This window comes from Malaclemys terrapin, chromosome 9, assembly GCF_027887155.1.
Source record: "Malaclemys terrapin pileata isolate rMalTer1 chromosome 9, rMalTer1.hap1, whole genome shotgun sequence".
Lineage (NCBI taxonomy): Eukaryota > Metazoa > Chordata > Testudines > Emydidae > Malaclemys > Malaclemys terrapin.
Window position 1 is genome coordinate 40,794,679 of NC_071513.1, and position 22,240 is coordinate 40,816,918.

The following is a 22,240-nucleotide window of genomic DNA, read 5'->3' on the forward strand; positions in this document are numbered from 1 at the left end:
GTTCCGGTGTATCCATCAACGGCGGGGCCAAAGGGCCCTCCTCAGTCGCTCCCTCCTCCTCCTTGGAACTGTCGCTGATGTAGCGCTTTCTCTGTGGATGGTCAAAGGCCCTCGGGGCTAAAACAAAGTCCGAAGTTCTCACGGGGGTGGTGAAGGAGTCCATGTTTCCACGATTTCTAAAGCACGCGTTCCTGGTAAAAGATGGCCTCTTCTGCCCCAGCACTGGGACTTGTGGGGTGATGGTGCTGCACTCTGATTGGCAGAGGGCACTGGGAGGTGTTTTTAGAGGGGTCATATGACCCTCTTCTGTGAGGGTCACCCCACCCTAGAACACCCCCGATTGGTCAAATCTGCTCTCGGGGCAGTCCTGTGTGACTGAAACCCATCGCGATTGGTAGAGGGTGGTGGGAGGAGTTCTTAGAGAGGTCACATTATCCACTTCCGGACGGGTCACCCCACCCTGGAACATCCCCGATTGGTTAAATCTGCTCTCGGAGCAGTCCTATGCAACCGAAACCCATCCTGATTGGTAGAGGGCGGTGGGAGGAGTTCTTAGAGGGGTCACATGAACCCTTTCCGGATGGGTCACCCCGCCCTGGAACTCCCGCATATTGGTCAAATCTCCTCTTGGGGCACGCCTATGCGGGCGAAAGCCATCCTGCTTGGTAGAGGGCAATGGGAGAAGTTCTTAGAGGGGTCACATGAACCCTTTCCGGATGGGTCACCCCGCCCTGGAACTCCCCCATATTGGTCAAATCTCCCCTTGGGGCAGGCCTATGTGGGCGAAACCCATCCTGCTTGGTAGAGGGCGGTGGGAGTAGTTATTAGAGGGGTCACATGAACCCTTTCCGGATGGGTCACCCTGCCCTGGAACTGCCCCATATTGGTCAAATCTCCTCTCGGGGCAGGCCTATGCAGGCGAAACCCATCCTGATTGTTAGAGGGCAGTGGGAGGAGTTCTTATAGAGGTCACATGACACACTTTGCTTCTGGTCATGTGTCCACCTTGACCCCGGAAGTAATACCCCCATGGGTGGGACTTCCGGTGACAGGTGGTCGGGGCTTAAGGGGTCAAGGGGCAGGGTTGACGGTAGGGCTTTATACTACTACAAGACACCCTTGGAGGCCCTTGCCTTCCAAAAGGGTGGCTTTGTAAATTTAGTACCAGGTCTTCTTGAGCGAGAGTCCTTGGACATTTGGGACTTCGCTTTGTTTTGAAGTTTGGCGAAGGTTTTCTTGAGACACATTAAGATCCGTTTGAGAACTGGATCTTTGCTCCTTGAAGGGGATGGTGTCCTAGCTCTGGAAGCCTTTGCTGGCTTTGGAGGAGAACTGTCAGGACTCCCAGTTGCTTTCTCCCTGGCTTGCGAAAGCCCTGTTGTACTCGTAGCAATGGACACCATCTTGTTAGTCTCTAAGGTGCCACAAGTACTCCTGTTCATCTTTGGTTGGTTGGTGGTAGCCATTTTCCCCATTCCATCCTGCGTCTTGCTCCCGTCTGCTGGAAAGAGCCACACCACTGGCATCTTGTTGAGGTTGGATGATGCTGTAGAGTCTCCTGGAGTCCATTGCTGTGGAATTCTGGGCAAGTCATCACCTGCAGAGCCAGCTGGTCTCTTCCGTCGAACCTTATCGCACTTCTTGCAAACTCTGATTGGTGGCTGGTCCCTGGAGAGCTTTGAATTCACAGTTCCATCGAACCCGTGTGGAGCCGTGATGTCTCGAAGACCATGCAGCTCAGCAGATAGTTGGTCTGGCGTTTCTTGCCCTTTCGATGCTGCTGCCCCAGGATGCTTCCAGGAGTAAGACCTGGCCATTTGCTGCCTTCTGTCGGTGGGTAGGGCATGTACATCCTCCAGCCACCTCTGACTGGGGTCCCTTAGAGGCAACTGAATAGACCGAGCCTTCTTGGAACGCAGCTGAAATGGTGACCGGCACAGAGTCACGATGCCCCCGCAGGTAGGGTGAGAGAGCCGGCCTCTCTCCTCTGGGGAAGGAGACATGAACCTCCTCAGGGAATCCTGGATCCTCATGGGCAGTTCCGATCTTTGCTGCACTTGCATCTTTGTAATGTGGACCTCCAGCTGTTTTTAACGTCCCTCCCAAGGAAGAGCAGCTCCTCAAGGATGGGAACCACCTCAACCTCGGGCTTTGCCTTCAGGGAAGACAGCTTGGGAACCGGAGGTAGGAAAGCTCGCCGGGATTTCCACAGGGCATCCGGCAAACCCCACTCCTGCTGCAGCTTCTTCCGCTGCGTGTGCCAGTCCAACTTCTCCCTGACCTCATTGAGCAGGAAATCGGTCTCCATCTCACTGAACTCCACCCCAGCTCCCCTGGCTGGGACAGCGTGAGGCAGCTTTGCCGGGGGCTCTGGGTCCAGGGAGAGCAGCCCCCGCTGCATGACGAGATGCTCACGCCTTATGTGGAGTTCGAGGCGGTGGGCAGGCTGTTGTCCCATCGTTGGCAATGCCGCTGTCCTGGGCTTGTCTGGTTCCCTAGGGGGGCAGAGTGGCCCAGGCAGGGCAGTCTCTCTCATGAGGGGAGCATTTCTGTGAGACTCTCTCACCATCTTAGGAAACGCCTGCATTTGGATCTCCGAGCATTTCTGAGACAAGTGATCCTGCAGCTTGACCACCGCCGTGGGCACAAGCCTGGCCAGGATGGCATCAGGGGATGCCTTGATCCTGTGGGCCTTTTGAGGCAGGGATCCCGAGGGGCAGACGCATGGTTCCTGGATCTCCTGGGCACGCTGAGGGCTGGTGTCGGATCTCAGGGGTTTTGTTTGCGGAGCTGGAGGCAGAAGAGCCATGTGGGGTTTCTGGGGGGTGATCTGCTCTCGCCGGTCTTGTTTGCTGTGGGCAGGAGGCCTGGGGAGAGGCTGGGCTTGGATGGGATGAGTGGATCCTTCCCAGCCCGCGACAGACATGATCTCTCTTGTGCGGCAGAGAGGCTCTGACTGAGTCACGGAGGCTTCTCCCAGGGAAAAGGAGCTGTGACTCCAGAGGGAAGAGGGGATGGATTCCATATAGGAAGAGGGGATGGATTCCATAGAGGAGAAGTGGCTGGCCGCAGATGTCATCACACTCGGCCTGTGGGAGAGAGCAGACAGAGACAGATGGGACATGGCCCTGCTGAGCAAAGGCGGGGCTTGGGCACAGCCTTCCAACTGTAGTGCAATGGGGCAGTGCCTAGGCATGCATGGCACACCACACTCTGACACAAGGAAATCAACTGGCTAACGAAGGACTGAGAGGGGGAGCTGGCATTCATTTGATCTATAACGATAATCCCTTCGTCACACGCACATGTGCAGCACCTAGCACAATGGGGCCTTGAGCATGATTGGGGACCTAGTGCTATTTTAATAGAAAGATTAGCTAACAAAAATTGGTTTGGGTGAGGAAGATGTGAGCATGTGTGTGTAACCCTTGCCAAAGCATGTTGTGAAGGCCAAGACCATAAACAGGGGTCAAAAAAGAACTTTACAGCAGATTCCAGGCCAGGGACCCTCAACCCAGCAGTTCTGGGCTTTCCTCTCCCAGCCTTCCCTGCTACTTCCCTGGACTGCTTCCTGCCACTCCTGGTTCCCCTCCTTGCTCTGGGTGCACCAGCTCCAAACACGTCCCCCTCTGCCCAGGGAGGAGTGCCCTTTCCCAGCAGCAGCCCCTGTCTGTTGCCAGCTTCCTGGCTTTATGGGCCCTGCCTATTCCTGCCCAGCTGAGCCTGCTTGCCATCAATTCCTGGCTCCCTGGCTCTTCCTCCAGGGGCACCCTGTGGAGTTAATGGGTCTGCCTGGCCACCTTATCCCCTTCCAGTCCTGTGTGGGGTGGACACCCCGTCCCAGGGGATCATCTGATTGCTGTTTCTTTCAAACACAGCAGGGAGCAGGGGCAGAGTCTAGACAGTCGCCTGCTGGGAGATACTGCCGGACAGAAGTATTTGATCCTACTCACAACCCAGCTTGTGGTCTCTGCATTTAATTTCTGATTATCCCTCACCTCACTGTCACTGGTATCTCACCTTGGAAGCTAAAGCCTCTTAGTGGCTTTTTCCCTGTTATTTTAGGATCCTGGAGTGTCTGGTTTTCCCTGCTCCCTCCTCTCTCCATGCACTATCCCCTCCCACCCAGCCCCCAGTCTGGTGCCCCCTGTGCTGTTGCCTTACGGTATCAGAACTTCATCCAGGTGTCTGGCCACGTACTCTAGCCTCCTCTCAGCGATCCTGAGGGTGGGAGCCAAGGGGAGCTGCTCCAGGAGCTTGCCGAGGCTGTGGAACAGTGAGAGCAGGTACCTGAGTGCAGGCTCTAAGGGGTGCTTTATGCTGCAGAGCTTAAGGTCCAGGGTTCAAATCCCGCTGGGAACCCATGCTGGGGGACGGGAGGTGGGGGTGGGACCATTACACAGGTGCTGCCCTATCCTACTCACCGTACCAGAAAAGCCAGCCTTCCTCCTGAACTCTCCACCTCACCTCCCTGGTGTGCACGGGGCTGCTCCCATCAAACATTTTCTCGCCCTCTTGGGAGGGGAGGATGGTCCAATCCAGTCGACACAATCTACTGCCCCCCTCCCAGGCTAAATGAGCCGCATGATGCTCAAGGAGGGAATGACCCATTGTACGATGCATGGGGGTGGATTAGAGATGGCAACTTCTGCTGAGTGGGAATGAATTGCATGATTCTAAGGAGAATAGTTGCTTGCCTGGTCTATAGGTCGGGGCAGGGGAGGGATTACTAGGGCTACTGCCCTTAGGAGGGTGGGGGGGGGTTGAGCTGCATGACACGAGATGAGGGGACTGACCCACTGCAGATTTATGGAGGGGGGCATTGCTCACCATGCCTCTAGGGATGCACAAGCCTCCTCCAACTCGTCCTCACAGCGTCCAAAACCTGCCAGAAGTGAGACATAAAGGAGACATCGAGCTGCTTGGGCACCCTCTGCTTCCTAGTGCCCCAGAGCCCCAGATTTCGGGGCAGCCTGTGAACGGAGCCCCAGCCAGTGCCTCTGCATGACTGTGGGCATGACTGTGCCTTCGCAGGAAGAGGGGAGGCAGGAGGGGGAATAGACCCTATTTCTCTGCTTTGCGTGGGGCCCGAGTCTGCCACCGCAGCTGTGGGGTCAGGGGCTGCTTACCTTTCGGTTTCTTCCTTTTGTCCCTGTGCCTTGTCTTCCTCAGAGAAGCCTGCGACACACAGAGAAAGCACCAGGGTTAGAGAACTCCAGTAAAACGGGGATAACAATGAGCCAGAGGTGATTGCCATGTGTGGCCAGGGGGCAGTTTTTCCTTGTGGGAGATTATAGCACTAGGAGGCATCATGGATAGGCATTGTGCTTTCCTATGATGCAGCCAATATAGGACACACAGCACAACCCATAACAGGGGTCACTGGGATAATCCAGGGGTTGGAGGAATAGGGATTGCTGGTACCAGGAGCCTGCAGAGTTTAGAAGCATTGCAGGAGAGAGCTTCTAAAACTCTGCAGGTTTAAGGACTGCAGGGTATGCAACTAACCACATATACCATGCACCGAATTCAGAGCTTGGGGGAGAAATCCGACATCTGGACAGCAGTGTTTCCTATATATACATATTTAGGGAATGCATGAGAGAGGGGTTTTATCTGCATGCAATTGGGATGGCCATGCTACTCCTGAGTGGTGAAGCCATGAATGCGTTATGCAAATCCTCCCAAAGAAGTGCGGATAGAACCCCTATATCATCCTTAAACGGCAGCTGTTTTATACCCCCAAAAAACCCAGTTTGACATGAGTTCAGCCCACTGGCCTGGGAGCTGCTGAGCACTGATGGGCTCTTGATGGCGACCTTAGGATCATCCTCAGGCCCATTTGGATGAGTGGTGCTGGTTCTGGTGGCCAGCACTAGGCTAGTCCTGCAGGTAGGGGTGGCATCTGACCCGGAGGCTGGAGAAAGCCACTATCTAACATTTGAGGCTGCTGTTGCTGCTTTTTAGCGTCTGCACAACGTGCCGCAAGTGGCACATGACCAGGATTCATCAATGAATTTGGTCTGTTGGTTGGATCATTAGCTTCCCCAGCCCAGCCTGGGTACTGATGGGGTCAGGGAGTCCAATGTGAACATTGATCCAGCCCCCCCCCCCCCCCCGAGGCTGCCGAGATGCCATTTGACAAAGGAATAGAAGTGCTGTTGCTGGGTCTGTTTCTCTGCCCAGCCCAGCAGGAGTCATTGGGATATGGTGCCTTGTAGATCCCACTCTGCCACCACACCTGCCAGCCCCAATACCCCTATACAACGTAAGCTCATGACATTCTCTCCCTCCCTCAATGTGGAGGAAGATATGCATAGCTTCCCCCCGCCAGTTATGAATTGCACAAACTGGTTTTTAGAATAAACCAAAACCAAGTTTATTAACTACAAAAGGTAAATGTCAAGAGATTATAAGGTATAGCAAACAGATCAAAGCAGATTACTGAGCAAATCAAACAAAACACGCAACCTAAGCTTAATACGCTAAATTAACTGTTTAATAGTAGAAAGCAACAGAGGGTCCTGTGGCACCTTTAAGACTAACAGAAGTATTGGGAGCATAATCTTTCGTGGGTAAGAACCTCACTTCTTCTGATACTTGGTTAATAGTAGCACATTCTCACCCTAAATGTTGTTTTGTGCAGGTTGCAAAGTTTCTTGAAGGTAAACTGCACTGATTGCAGCTTAAATATCCAGGTATTCCTTTCACAGGCTAGATCTTTCCCCGCTGGGCTCAGCCCCCGCCCTCCTCCCCCTCAGTTTAGTTCCTTTGTTTCTCCCGGTGTTTTCAGCAGTCTTCCTTTTTGGGCAGGGAGGTGGTGGAGAAGAACCTAGATTAACTCACTTCCAAGCCTTCAATAGGATTTGGATATGACAGGAATCCTTTGTCTCCCAGTTTGACCCCCACCCCCAACTCCCTCCTCGTGGAAAAATACCACCAGTCCAAAATGATGTCCCGTACCAGGTGACATGATCACATGACCCTGCAGTGTCAAAGCAGCATCCCAGGAAACTTCTCAAGAAGGAGGAAGTTTAGTATCTTCAAAGTCCTAATGGCCCATCCAGGCTGATTGCCTACTGTTTGGTGGGCATTCCCCTGGTGCAAGCACTTTTGTAATTGATACAGAGCCAGAAATGTTACATCCATACAAATAGGATAATCACATTCAGTAAATCAGAACCTTTCCTATGATATCTCACATGACCCATCTTGCATAAAACATACCTTAGTTATGCCATATTAATAGAACAATATTTCTATGAAGAATATAGGGCGTAATGTCACAGCGGTGAAGAAGCATGTGGACAAGGGCGATCCAATGGATATCGTGTACCTGAACTTTCAGAAAGCCTTTAAGAAGATCCCTGCACAAAAGTTCTTAAGCAAAGTAAGTTGCCAGGGGATAAGAGGGAAGGTCTTCTCATGGACCAGTAACTGGTTTTCAAGATGGGAAACAAAAGGTAGGAATAAATGGTGAGTTTTTGGAAGAGAGATAAAACAGAACGTCCCCCAAGGATATGTACTGGGACCAGAGTTGTTCAACATATTCATAAATGATCTAGGAAAGCGGGGGAAACAGTGAAGTGGCCAGATTTGCAGATGATACAAAACTAAAGATCATTCAGTCCAAAGCTGAATATGCCTTCCTTGTTCCTAGATGTAGAATTCTGTGTTGGGCTGTATGAAATCACATTTTGTTTGAATGGGCCCCATTTGCCAAACAAACTCTCCAGAACTCTCTGTATGACTGCCCTGCCCTTTTCGTTATTTCCCATTCTGCAAATCTTTGTCTCATCAGCACATTTTTATCAGCAGCAATTTTATATTTACGTCCAGGCTACACCTGACGGCAGATTGCTGCTTTGGCATCTGGCAGGCGCTGATGTCGTCTCTAGGTCAGAATGGGGCTGCCCTCCTGCAATCTCCCGCTAGCCTATGAGCTGTCAATGCTGTGCTTACATCAGGAGATAGGATGTGGCAACAGCCCAAGGGGGCTGAGCTGCTGAGCTCAGAACTAGGCAGGAGAGAGGGCATCAGATTTCGCAGGAAAACCCTGGGTCTTTTCAAAGCTTTATGACTCTCAAGCCCCTAAGCAAGGGACGTTTTTTCCCTACTTGTGAAGCAGAATCTCCCAGCCTGAAGTTATAATCTAGTGTTACAAGTGCAGAAAAACTTTCATGGTATCGCCTGCCCAAGCATTCCAAAACCATGAGCTGGGCCCCACCAAAATCATGAGATTGACTTCAAAATAACGATATCTTAAAAAAATTCATCTGGGGAACTCTTCATTTGTCTTCTGGTGTCTGAGCCGCTAGGGTGCACTCAATTTACATTTTCCAGCTTCTCTTTGCAACCATGAGGGCTTAAAATGTGCTAACAAATAAAATGAAATGAAATCAAATCAAATAAAAAGCCGAGATTCTCAGATAAATCACTTGACTCCAGCAGTGGGAGCTTTAAGAAAAGCACCCTATATCATCAGATAATAAAAACCCTTACCTCTTATCTAACACTTTCAGTCAGTGGATCTCAAAGCACTTTACAAAGGAGGTCTGTAGCATTAGCCCCCTTTTAGAGATGGGAAACTGAGGCACAGAGAAGAACAGTGACTTACCCAAGGTCACCCAGCAAGACAGTAGCAGAGACAGGACTAGCACTTAAGTCTCCTGAGTTCCGGCTAGTGCTCTATCCACTAGGCCACAGTGCATTTGAAGTAAGGGGTCATAGTCAGTACATTCCTGTGGTGTGTGGTGGTTATTTTGGCTCTCCCAATGCCATAGTTGTTGAAGTGACACATTTTGACCTGTGAGCTGTGCTGGCACAGGGGAATCATTGTTAAAATGAGTTTCTCACAGCAGATTCTTGTTAGGCCTGAACACAAGTTAACTGGACCATATCTCCGATGTCCCATTGGGAAAGTTTAAAAGCCACTGAAGGCCTTGCAGTGCACTGACATACTGGGATTTTCAGAAAGCCTTTGACAAGGTCCCTCCCCAAAGGCTCTTAAGCAAAGTAAGCTGTCCTGGGATAAGAGGGATGGTCCTCTCATGGATCAGTAACTGGTTAAAAGATAGAAAACAAAGGGTAGGAATAAATAATCCATTTCTCAGAATGGAGAGAGGTAAATAGTGGTGTCCCCCAGTGGTCTGTACTGGGACCAGTCCTATTCAACATATTCATCAATTATCTGGAAAAAGGGGTAAACAGCGAGGTGGCAAAATTTGCAGGCAATACAAAACTATTCAGAATAGTTAAGTCCAAAGCAGACTGTGAAGAGTTACAAAAGGATCACACAAAACTGGGCGACTGGGCAACAAAATGGCAGATGAAATTCAAGGCTGATCAATGCAAAGTAATGCACATTGGAAAACATAATCACAACTCTACAGATAAAATCATGGGGGCTAAATTAGCTGTTACCACTCAACAAGAGCTCTTGGAGGCAATGTGGATAGTTCTCTGAAAACATCCACTCAATCAGCAGTGGCAGTCTGTACTGGGACTTTTGAAGTGATAATCAAGATAGCCCAGTTTTTTCTCTTACTTAATTGGCCTCTCAGAGTTGGTAAGACAACTCCCACCTGTCTCTGTATGTGTATATATATCTCCTCAATATTATGTTCCATTCTATGCATCCGAAGAAGTGGGCTGTAGCCCACGAAAGCTTATGCTCAAATAAATTTGTTAGTCTCTAAGGTGCCACAAGTACTCCTGGTTTTTCTATCCTACTTGTTGCTTGGAGGTAATGAATTATTCATTTGATCTTATAATAAATATTTGAACTTGTAATATAGCTGTAAATGCCAATTAGAGGCTGCTCTGCATTTTAATCGGAGCAAAACAAGTCTGTATTTGCATGCTCTTTTCAGACATTTTGTTCTTTGGGATTTTGCTGAATTTAAAGTGTTCATGAAAACTGGAGGATTCAAGAACAGAGCCTCTTCTTACTGGATCACCATATATGGAGTGATCCCAGCAGGGACAAAATGCCACAGGTATGTCTTATATTAGGTAGCAGCAAATGTTCTATCATCGCTAGCTGGGGTGGTCGGGGCAGTAAGGAACAACCAATGAATGGAGCCACGAGCTCGGTCTGTGACCCTGTCTCTCTCTGTGGATGTGTCCTGCCAGCCCAATGGGGCCTGGTCAGAACAGGGGGCCTCTGGCCACCCTCCCTCCCTTCCTTCCATGGGGCTGTGTCCAGGCAAGCTCTGCTGAGAGTGTAGGATGGCTGCAGGAGGGTTGTGGGGGGGGGGTGTCCTCCTACCATTCTGCTTCTCCTGGAGAAACTGTGCTGGGTCGCCATGGCCATCCAGGTGACCAGAACCAGAAGGACGCAGGTGTACAGCACCCAGGAGCTGTCTCAGCAGGCACGGAACCAGCTCTGCGTGATCCCCATCCTCGTGCTGGGGAGGACGGTCTGGACACTGGGCTCCCTGCTGGTGCTGCCACTGGATCTCTCCTGAGAGGCTGTTTGTTCCAGTGACGCATCATAAAGGGCCAGGACCAGGCGGGTCCTGACATCACAAAGGGACTGCACGCATCAGAGGTGAGCAAGAACCTCAGCTCCCTACAGCCCCTCCCCCATGTTAGGGGGCTTATGTTTTTACCCTTTTACTTTCCTGGTTCTTCTCGCATGAACAGAGCAACAATACCCGAAGTTCATAGGCGCAAACAATTTGATGTTTATTGGGGTAAACTTTTAGCAAGCATCATTTTAGTTGCCGTTCTATTTTCAGGTACCATGGTAGCTGTTACACAGATGCTGGTCTCCGCGTTGAGCATTTTGCATTTTCGTACACATTTTCCACCCCGTCAGCCTTTTGAAGCCATCCCCCACCCACGTCATGCTAGCAACAAGACAAACACCACAAACAACGCAAAACATAGATTCATAGTATTCTGGGTTAGTCTTTCGCTGGCGCCAGCATGCTTGTAGAGTGTCTGAAAAACAAAAGAAAGAATTTTTACCCCGTTTGGTGGGGACAGATTATTGCTTAATAATAATACCAATTCCTTTTACAAATGTCCTTGCTAATTGCAGGAAAAACAGAAGAATTACCTTTAGGCTGTTCTTATTTTGTTTTATAGTCAGGCTAGTGAATTACCCCACTTGCTGGTCATTTATGAAATTTATGACGTGGCGTGCCTCAGTTTCCCTTCTTGTACAACAGACCAGGTTTGCAATAGTTTTTTTGCTGTACCAAGCTTTACGTTTATTTTCAGGTAATAGCTGAGAGACAGCTTTAGATTTTGGCTTTGTACACCCCCCCCCACGACCCACCCACACACAGCCCTTAGGGTTAACCTGTCCCCCTTATTTTCAGGCTTGACTTGTTTTTTCACCTCCCTCTTCTGGAGGGCCATAATGTGAGTCTTCTAGTAGCTTGTTTGCTGGCCAGATGGATTTATTATTTCCAAATTTTTTGTGCTGCTACTTATGGGTAGTTTTCTTCTTCCCCCATCAGTTAGGTAATTTGCATTTACACAGAGGCTTTCTTGGCTTGTCTTAAAAGGGACACATTTCACTTCCACCAGAGTTCTCATTACTTTTCACTTTCATCTCCTGCTTTAAAACACACAGAGATTTGAAAAAGAAAGCACAATTTATTGTGGCTTCTTTTGGAGCCCTAATAGGATTTTAATTAAGTACCATGTTTTGTTTGCATTTTTTTCCCTCTTTTCCAATATACACTGCACATGTCCTGGGAAATAGTTTAATTTCCATAACATTATATTAGCCATATTAATTTTACACAAGGTGTAACTGCCTTCCCGTGCCCCCAGAGTTTTCATGCAACCCACCAAAGCGACAGTCCAATCCCCCAGAGCCCCCGCAAGGCTCAGTGTTCCCATCATTGCTCCCCTTTTCCTTTTCCTATGCATGCACAGAACTATTTTTGCCTAACATTTTTTGCACTGATTACTTTTTTTTTTTTTACACAACTGTACCCCGATTACACTCCCATCTTGTGTAACCAGAGACAGCCAGGGGCAGTCAAGTTAAGTTCCAATAGAAACCCCTGACATTCCTTTAGTGATTTTGATCACATTACCCAATACTTAAATAATTTGATTAGATTATTTCTCCACCTCCTGCCTGCAGCAGTCCCCTATAGACCATTTTTGTGGGGGAAAGGGCCCATTTTTTCTCAGAATAGCTGTAAAGGCTTCTGGGGACAGAAGCATCGTGGTGGTAGTAAGTATCAGGGGGTAGCCGTGTTAGTCTGTATCTACAAAAACAACAAGGAGTCTGGTGGCACCTTAAAGACTAACAGATTTATTTGGGCATAAAGCTTTCATGAGTAAAAACCTCACTTCTTCGGATGCATAGAGTGAAAGTTACAGATGCAGGCATTATATACTGACACATGGAGAGGAGGGAGTTACTTCACAAGTGGAGAACCAGTGTTGACAGGGCCAATTCAATCAGGGTGGATGTAGTCCACTCCCAATAATAGATGAGGAGGTGTCAATTCCAGGAGAGGAAAAGCCACTTCTGTAATGAGCCAGCCACTTCCAGTCCCTATTCAAGCCCAGATTAATGGTGTTGAATTTGCAAATGAATTTTAGTTCTGCTGTTTCTCTTTGAAGTCTGTTTCTGAAGTTTTTTTGTTCAATGATAGTGACTTTTAAATCTGTAATAGAATGACCAGGGAGATTGAAGTGTTCACTTACTGGCTTATGTATGTTACCATTCCTGATGTCCGATTTGTGTCCATTTATTCTTTTGCAGAGGGACTGTCCGGTTTGGCCAATTTGTACATGGCAGAGGGGCATTGCTGGCACATGATGGCATATATGACATTAGTGGATGTGCAGGTGAATGAGCCCCTGATGGTGTGGCTGATGTGGTTGGGTCCTCTGATGCTGTTGCCAGAGTAGATATGGGGACAGAGTAGGCAACGAGGTTTGCTACAGGGATAGGTTCCTGGGTTGGTGTTTCTGTGGTGTGATGTGTAGTTGCTGGTGAGTATTTGCTTCAGGTTGGGGGGTTGTCTGTAAGCGAGGACTGGCCTGCCTCCCAAGGTCTGTGAGAGTGAGGGATCATTTTCCAGGATAGGTTGTAGATCGTGGATAATGCGCGGGAGAGGTTTTAGCTGGGGGCTGTATGTGATGGCCAGTGGTGTTCTGTTATTGTCCTTGTTGGGCCTGTCCTGTAGTAGGTGATTTCTGGGTACCCGTCTTGCTCTGTCAATCTGTTTCCTCACTTCCCCAGATGGGTATTGTAGTTTTACGAATGCTTGATAAAGATCTTGTAGGTGTTTGTCTCTGTCTGAGGGGTTGGAGCAAATTCGGTTGTATCTTAGGGCTTGGCTGTAGACAATGGATCGTGTGATGTGTCTTGGATGGAAGCTGGAGGCATGTAGGTACGTATAGCGGTCAGTAGATTTCCAGTATAGGGTGGTGTTTATGTGACCATCACTTATTTGTACTGTAGTGTCCAGGAAGTGGATCTCTTGTGTGGACTGGTCCAGGCTGAGGTTGATGGTGGGGTGGAAATTGTTGAAGTCCAGGTGGAATTCTTCAAGGGACTCCTTTCGGTGGGTCCATATGATGAAGATGTCATCAATGTAGCGCAAGTAGAGGAGGGGCACTAGGGTACGAGAGCTGAGGAAGCGTTGTTCTAAGTCAGCCATAAAAATGTTGGCATACTGTGGGGCCATGCGGGTACCCATAGCAGTGCCACTGACTTGAAGGTATAAGTTGTCCCCAAATCTGAAGTGGTTGTGGGTGAGGACAAAGTCACAAAACTCAGCCACCAGGCGTGCTGTGGCCTCATCAGGGATACTGTTCCTGACAACTTGTAGTGCATCCTCATGTGGAATATTGGTATAAAGTGCTTCTACATCCATGGTGGCCAGGATGGCGTTTTCAGGAAGAACACCAATGTATTGTAGTTTCCTCAGGAAGTCGGTGGTGTCTCGAAGATAGCTGGGAGTGCTGGTAGCGTAGGGTCTGAGGAGAGAGTCCAAATAGCCAGATAATCCTGCTGTCAGAGTGCCAATGCCTGAGATGATGGGATGTCCAGGGTTTCCGGGTTTATGGATCTTGAGTAGCAGATACAATACCCCTGGTCGGGGTTCTGTGGGGGTGTACATGTAGATTTGTTCCCATACTGTAGCTGGGAATTTCTTGAGCAGATGGTGTAGTTTCTTTTGGTATTCCTCAGTGGGATCAGAGGATAGTGGCCTGTAGAATGTGGTCTTGGAGAGTTGCCTGGCAGCCTCCTGTTCATAATCTGACCTGTTCATTATGACTACAGCACCTCCTTTGTCAGCCCCTTTGATGATAATGTCAGAGTTGTTTCTGAGGCTGTGGATGGCATTGCGTTCTGTACGGCTGAAGTTATGGGACAAGTGATGTTGTTTGTCCACAATTTCAGCCTGTGCACGTCTGCAGAAGCACTCTATGTAGAGGTCCAGTCTGTCATTTCGACCGTCAGGAGGAGTCCACGCAGAGTTCTTCTTCTTGTAGTGTTGGTAGGAGGGTTCCTGTGGGTCAGTGCACTGTTCAGTGGTGCGTTGAAAATATTCGTTGAGTCGGAGACGACGAAAGTAGGCTTCCAGATCACCGCAGAACTGTATCATGTTTGTGGGGATGGTGGGACAGAAAGAGAGTCCCCGAGTTAGGAAAGACTCTTCTGCTGGGCTAAGTGTGTGGTTGGAAAGATTGATAATGTTGTTAGATGATAGGAGCTGATCACTCTTGGCTATGGATGGTGTTTTCTTCCAGGGAGCTCACAATGCAACTAGGCTGCTTCAGTATTTGGATATCAATTAAGGATTCATTACTAGAATTGGTCTGATAATTGCTGAGCTGGGTGTGTGCAGACATAGGTTCATTAGCATCTGGAGCAGAGATTCCCAGGATGCAGTGCTTCCCTGCTTTTTCTGGTCCTAGAATTCAGTGTGGTTCTCTGTTCTCCATTCTGTACGTAAACTGAGATGTCTTCCTGTCCCATCTTCCATGCAGATGAGGCGAGGGGAGTTGTCTCTGCTCTCCATTCTGTATGCTAATGGAGATGTCTTCATCTTGTCACCCTTGTCAGGAGGGGTCTAGGTGTGTCTCCCAACGCCCTTCACTGCTCTCTGCAAGTTTTGTCCTCTGATATGTTTTGGCTTATGCAGGGGATGGGGGTGGGGGTCTTTCATGAGTCAGGCTGGTTACTGCACCCTGGTTCCCCAAGAACACAGAGGTGTCTGGTATCAAGTCCCCCCGTTGATGGGGTGCTTGCGCTGAGCGAGTATCCCCATCACATCCTTCCTCCGTGGTACCGGGTCTGATCCCTCATCCATTGCAGCCGCCGCATCAGTCCTTGTATCCAACAAACCAGCAGAACCAGACCAATTGCTCGTATAATTTGGAAACCGATGATCACCACAATGGGGTGAAGCATGAAATTTAAAAAACCTGTTGCTCTGGGGCTCCACCCAAGCAAAGTCTCCCACCAAGAGTGATGGACTGTGTTTTTACCTTAATGGCAATGAGACCCATTCCCAGTGAAATGGGGAAAACCTCCTTGTTGAGCTCAGGATAGGCATTTAAATGTTGTACGATCCATATAGGCACAGAAAACTTAATATCACAACTAACAATGGTGGTTACATTATAGAAACCACGATTAACGTAAGGCACCATAGGTGGACCCAATGTCCATTAATTAATACAATATTACATCTTGTCCTTACACACACACATGCTTTACAAATATAGACAATAACAGACCCCTCTTCCTGGATAAATCTAAGGAACGTTGAGACTTATTCCCAGGTTACCCATTCATCCCAACCCTTATGGCTAGTTCCAATCAGGGGAGCACATGCAGGTGCAATGTGAATTTAAACCAAATTGCTGGCATGAGCTCATCACCATGTGTGCCCTTTAATGGAATTACCCAGGATGGGATGGAGTCTGGGGTGGTCTTAGTTTCATAACAAAACTTGAGTGACTCTCCGGTGGCACTCTGCGTGCAATTGGCAACGCTTTCCCAGGGGCAACCCGAGGAGTTACCAACAGCGTAGAACTGGTAGCGACGCTGTAGGACCAGGGGCTTGCTCACATTCCCATAGAATCCATGCATGTGGCACAGCAGGTTGCCTTCCTGGGCTCCAGCTGGCAAGCCCCTCCCGAGGTTCAGAGGGATCACAGATACAGCATAGAGCCTGGACAACATCAGACTTCAGACACTTACAAACAGCAGGGTGCTGGTGCACCAGTGGGATGTCATGGCTTGTGTACAGGACCTGTGAGGGGGCAGAGAAGAGAGAAAAACTTCCCACACTCCCCCCGTATATACTGGGAGAGACTGCGACCAATATTACAGGCTGAACATGAAGCAGTGACCTATGTGAGGGTGGCCATAATAAGTTAAGGACTTTTCTGGCCTTTTCCTGTCTTAACATCGGGGTAGGCACTGACCAGCCCACTCGATGCGTATTTTTCAACGGCTCAAAGCCCTTCCTTCTTGCTGGCCAAGAAAGGTGGCCGACAGGATGGAGAAGACAGTTTTGAGGATCAGGTGGTTTGTCCTTCCATTCTTTGAGCTGTGAAGAATGAAAACATTTCCGCCAGCGTTTTCCATTTCTCCCATTCAGGATTTCTATCTGATAAACACTGAGGCTGGCCCGATTCACAATAGACGGGATGGACTCCGTACCGGGGCATTGGGTTGTGGGGGAGCTCCCTGCATTTACTCCGTTTTCCGCATGATCTGAGACAAAGCATTAATCAGGATGCTGAGGGGCTGGCGATCATATTTTCCATATCCTCCCCTAAATTCACCAGCTCCTTCCAAATCATGTTGCTAAGGGTCTGCTTGGGTCAGCGCTGGCCAGGGTTGTGGGAGGTAGGGGAATTAAGTTTGGGAGGGTGCCTGGCGGAGTGAGGACCATTATTTGTAAATGTGATAGCCTGCACGGGCTCTGAGGTAGTCTTTTTGATGATTTGTCTTTTCAAGATACCAGTTTCTTGCAGCAAATCTCCTGCCTGTTTGATTTTTGCCACTAGTTCACTCCAGGTTAGGTGTTCTAAATCCCCAGCCCCCCTCCCCTGACCTGACCCTAGGAAGGGGCCAGAGGGACTGGGAGGGACCTGCCTGCTGGATGCTTCCTGGGAGCCGCTCCAGGTGAGCACTGCTGGGCTCACCTGGCCCCCTGGGAGGTCCCTCTGGGGGGGCTCCCCTCAGACCCACTGCCCTGAGCCCCCACCCTGACCCTGTTCCCTCAGCCTCCCCTGCAGTCCCCCCTGTACCCCCACCCTCAATCCACTGCCCTCAGCCCCGGACCCTGTTCCCTCTGCCTCCCCCACAGTCCCTCCCTCCCCCCCCCCGATTATCTCACCCTGCATGGATGTGGAAATCTGTCCTGGATTCCAGGCTGTCATTAGCCCCTGGGGCAAAAGATCAGCAGAGGTTTCCAAAGGGAAGTTTGCAGCCTTTGCTCAGACCCAAACATTTTCACTTAAATAACTAAATAACTAAATACCCAAACCCATCCTGGCACCCATCTGCTCTTTCCAGATTTGCTGTTATCCCTGTTGAGGCCAAAGTGGTTTGAAAAATTAAAAATCCTTTGTACCATTGTGTTCCTTCCCCCTGTGTTGCTGGTAAATCTGATGGACCTGCCGATAATGAATGAAAATGAATGCCCTGGGAGCAATGTGTCAAGCAGTTTGTGAAGTAGGAATGTGAATGCTGAAGCCCTCACAAAATGCAGAGGCTTTTCTTAACCTGAGAACTGAAAAAGAGCCAGATCCCCTGCATGGGTTTGAAAGTGACAAGCGCCTAGCGACTGCCCAGAGCAGCATCAGGTTTGACGTGTCGAGGAGGGTCTGTGTCATGAAGTCTGCATTTCCACTGAGGACTCTTCCATCGCCAGGGTAGCGCTGGCGCAGGTCTGCCGCCCGGCACAGCAATGCTGAGAGGTGCCAGTGTAGACCCAACCCACTGCCCTCAGCCCCCGCCCTGACCCTGTTCCCTCAGCCTCCCCTGCAGTCCCCCCTGTATCTCCCACCCCAAACCCACTGCCCTCAGTCCCTGCCCTACCCCAAATATCTTCTTCAGCCTCTCCCGTCATCCCACCCCCTCGCTCCCCCTGCTGTCCCACCCCCTCAACTTCCCCCCCATTCCAGTCCTGCTCCCCTCCGTCTCATCCCCTCCAGACCCTGTCCCTCTCCCCATCCCGTCCCACTCTACACAGCTCTCTACCCTGTCCCATTCATGCTCCCCTCAGCCCCTACCCTGCTCCCCCCATCCCAGTCCTGTCCCATCCCCCTCAGCCCCCCTGACTCTCCCAGTCCTGTCCCTCTCAGTTCCTCCACCCTGCTTCCCCTGGTCCATCCCCACACACCCACCGACTTCCTTGACCTCCCTCCCCCCAATCCCACTGCCTGGACTCACCCCCATCCCACTCAGGACATGCAGGAAAAAGAAGCAATGGGCTTAAATTGTAGCAAGGGAGATTTAGGTTAGATATTAGGAAAAACTTCCTAACTGTAGAGGTAGTTAAGCACTGGACAAATTACCTAAAGAGGTTATGGAATAGCAGTCACTGGAGTTTTTTAAGAGGTTAGACAAACACCTGTCAAGGATGGTCTAGTGTTGTTATTACTCAGTCCTGCCTCAGTGCAGGGGTTTGACTAGATGACCTGTTGATGTCCCTTCCAGTCCTACATTTCTGTGATTCACACTGAAGTGCCTTGTGCCACTGTCTAGTAGTAGTGGCACACAGTTCTCTGACATGCAGGTTTATAAAGTTGTAGTTAATATACTAGCAATTTTAAAGCTCTGCCTGTTCAGACCAACTGAGCTGAAAATTGTGATCTATAGTATTCAAAACTATTAAGATGTGGGCGGAAATAAAATCAGCCTGAATTGCTCAACAATATCAATGGAATCAGCATTGCGCTGCTCTATATTGTAAAACATTACAGTGAAATCTTGCAAGTATTCCATAGCACGCCGCCTTGCCCAAGTGGTAACTAAGCATAACATCTTCCTGTTTCAACGTTCTTAACTTGTATCCCAGAGCTCCTAAAAGTTGTTTTTTTTTTTTTTTTTTTTTCAAACACTGAATACTGCTAAGTTATGAGTTTTAACAGTTTTTTTTTTCTTTTAAACCACAGCACTGAATGTTATTCTAAAAGTTTGTTCCAAATTTTCTTAAACTCCCAGTTTACCTCCGGCTGATGTTCATTGTGAAAGGTATTGCAGGTCTAATAATAATATTTGGCACTTTTGTAATTCACTGTCCATCCTGTGTTTTGTGCCCTCCTCTGGTGGATTTTTAGAGGATAACTGTATAGCTACCAGCTAAGGGAGTTATATCTTGAACTCAAGTAGTAGAAGCTCATGCTTTTAAGTCTGGATGGCTCGGGTTCAATCTTTGGTGACTAGCTATGATGGAGGTTGCTACACTTATAATCCCTTTAATCAGAGGTTCTGAATATGCTTTGTTGTAGGCAGAGCTAGCCTATAGTTAAGCAACCGAAAATTTAGAATGGGAAGTGTTGAAATGTTGGGAAGCCTTATAATTTTGCCAGTCTGGAACGAACATCCCATCTGAGGGATGGGGGCGGGGAGAGAGGAGAGTGAGACAGGACCAGGAAACTGGGACAAGGAATCCAGAGCGGTAGTGGGGGGCAGTTGAAATCAGATGAGCAGCTGGGGCGGGTTTGACAGCAATAGGATAGACATAGACTGGAGGGGACGGGGAAGAAGGGTCTTTGACTACTAGAGACCACTCCATTCAGGAGCCTGGAATAGACCCAGGATTCCTGAGTTTCACAGTTCCTCTTCTGTCAGCAGGTATCTGTGAAACCCAGTGGCAAAAAGTGTCTCATCCCCCTATAGAGCTGTTCTATCACATATAGGATGACAACCTACTGCCTCTGCCATCACTTACTCCATTAGCTCAAGTGGCAGAAGTCTGTGCAGTGGATCTAAAGGTTCATCGGCAGGGTTGGAGCCATGCGAGTTTCACGATGATTCCACATGCCAGAATTTCTGGGGCAGTTCAGTTTTGATTTTTACAAAAAACCTGGGGAAATGCCTACAGAAATAGGGTGACCAGATGCCTAAATAGGGGAATCTCAAGTAGGAGTAGAGAGGTTATTTTATCTCTGTATTTGGCACTGGTGCAACCACTGCTGGAATACTGTGTCCAGTTCTGGTGTGCACAATTTAAGCAGGATATTGATAAATTGGAGAGTGTTCAGAGAAGAGTCACAAGACTGATTTAAAGGATTATAAAACATGCCTTATAGTGATCGACTCAAGGACCTCAATCTATTTAGCTTAACAAAAAGAAGGTTAAGAAGTGACTTGGTTATAGACTGTAAGTATCTACATGGGGAACAAATAGTTGTCAATGGGCACTTCAGTCTAACAGAGAAAGGTAGAGCATGACCCAATGGTTGGAAGTTGCAGCTAGACAAATTCAGACTGGATATAAGGCATACCTTTTCAATGGTGAGAGTAATTAACAATTAACAATATACTAAGGGTTATGGTGTTTTTCTAAAAGCTATCCTCTAGGAATTATTTTGGGAAAGTTCTATGTCTGTGCTATACAGGCGGTGAGACCAGGTGATCACGGGATCCCTTCTGGCTTTATAATCTCAGAACTAGGTACATCAATTCACATGCAAAATTCTCATTGAATTCAATAGGTGTCCTTGCCCTGTGGCTTGTGGTGCGGGCTGCAGCAGGGGCCGTACAACCCCTCTCGCAGCTTCCTAGGGCCCCCTCTCATGGCTCTGTGCATCTGTGTCTGTCATTGTCATCCTCTCCCCTCCCCCTGCCCCGCTCGCCCAATGTGTCCTGATATTTCACTCTTGCGATCTGGTCACCCTAGCTGAGGATCCCTGGACTGAACCCAGAGTAGAGGGCAGGCCCAGGTTCCCCTACCAGCCACCGAGGGTGAGGCATAGACCAGTGGGGCAGTGAACAGGAAGACTGCCAGGGTCACTGCAGGAGTGACAGAGAATTGAAGGACTGTACTCCAGCAGGGGGGGAAATCCTGAGTGACCTCACCAGGGGGCTGAGTCACAAAGAGGAGGATGTGGTTCCCGGAACAAGAGAGGAGCTGCAGCCTGAAGAGAACAGACTGTGTGACGACATGCAACCATGGAAAGGGTGTTGACCTTGGAGCTAATCCACGGAGTGACCAGCAGGAGGTGTCAAACGAACACCTCATGAGTGGCACACCCGGTCACACTCCCATTGTGCCATGTGCTGAACTCGCATCTACAGGGGGACACGATCCCTGCCCTGAAGAGACTCCAATGTCCAGCTCCTGCTCCCTCTGCAAAGGGGACCTGAGCCACCATTAAACAAAGAGACAGAGGGTGAAAAATCAGCCACGTCTCACTCAATCCGTGACACACCCAACAGCGGGGTCAGATTCCCTTGCCTTCAGGGGAGTGAGGCCTGCAGGGAACGCGACCCATACAAGATGGAAAAGACTAATCCCAACTATACATATAAATGATGGGGTTTGAATTAGCTGTTACCACTCAAGAAAGAGATCTTGCAGTCATAGTGGATAGTTCTCTGAAAACATCCACTCAATGTGCAGCGGCAGTCAAAAAAGCTAACAATGTTGGGAATCATTAGGAAAAGGATAGATAACGACAGAAAATATCATATTCCTCTATATAAATCCATGATACAACCCCATCTTGAATACTGCATGCAGATGTGGTCACCCCACCTCAAAAAAGATCTATTGGAATTAGAAAAGGTACAGAAAAGGGGGAAAAAATGATTCAGGGTATGGAACAGCTTCCATATGAGGAAACATTAATGGGACTGGGACTTTTCAGCTTGGAAAAGAGACAACAACAGGGGATATGATAGAGATCTATAAAATCACGATTGATGTGGAAAAAGTAAATAAGGAAGTGTTATTTACTCCTTCTCATAACACAAGAACTAGTGGTTATGAAATGAAATGAAGAGGCAGCAGGTTGAAAACAAACAAAAGGAAGTATTTTTTCACACAATGCACAGTCAACCTGTGAAACACTCTGCCAGAGGATGTTGTGAAGTCCAAGACTAGAACAGGGTTCAAACAAGAACTAGATATATTCATGGAGGATAGGTCCATCAATGGCTATTAGCCAGAATGGACAGGGATGGTGTCCCTAGCCTCTGTTTGCCAGAAGCTGGGAATGAGCGACAGGGAGAGGATCACTTGATGATTACTTGTTCTGTTCATTTCCTCTGGGACACTTG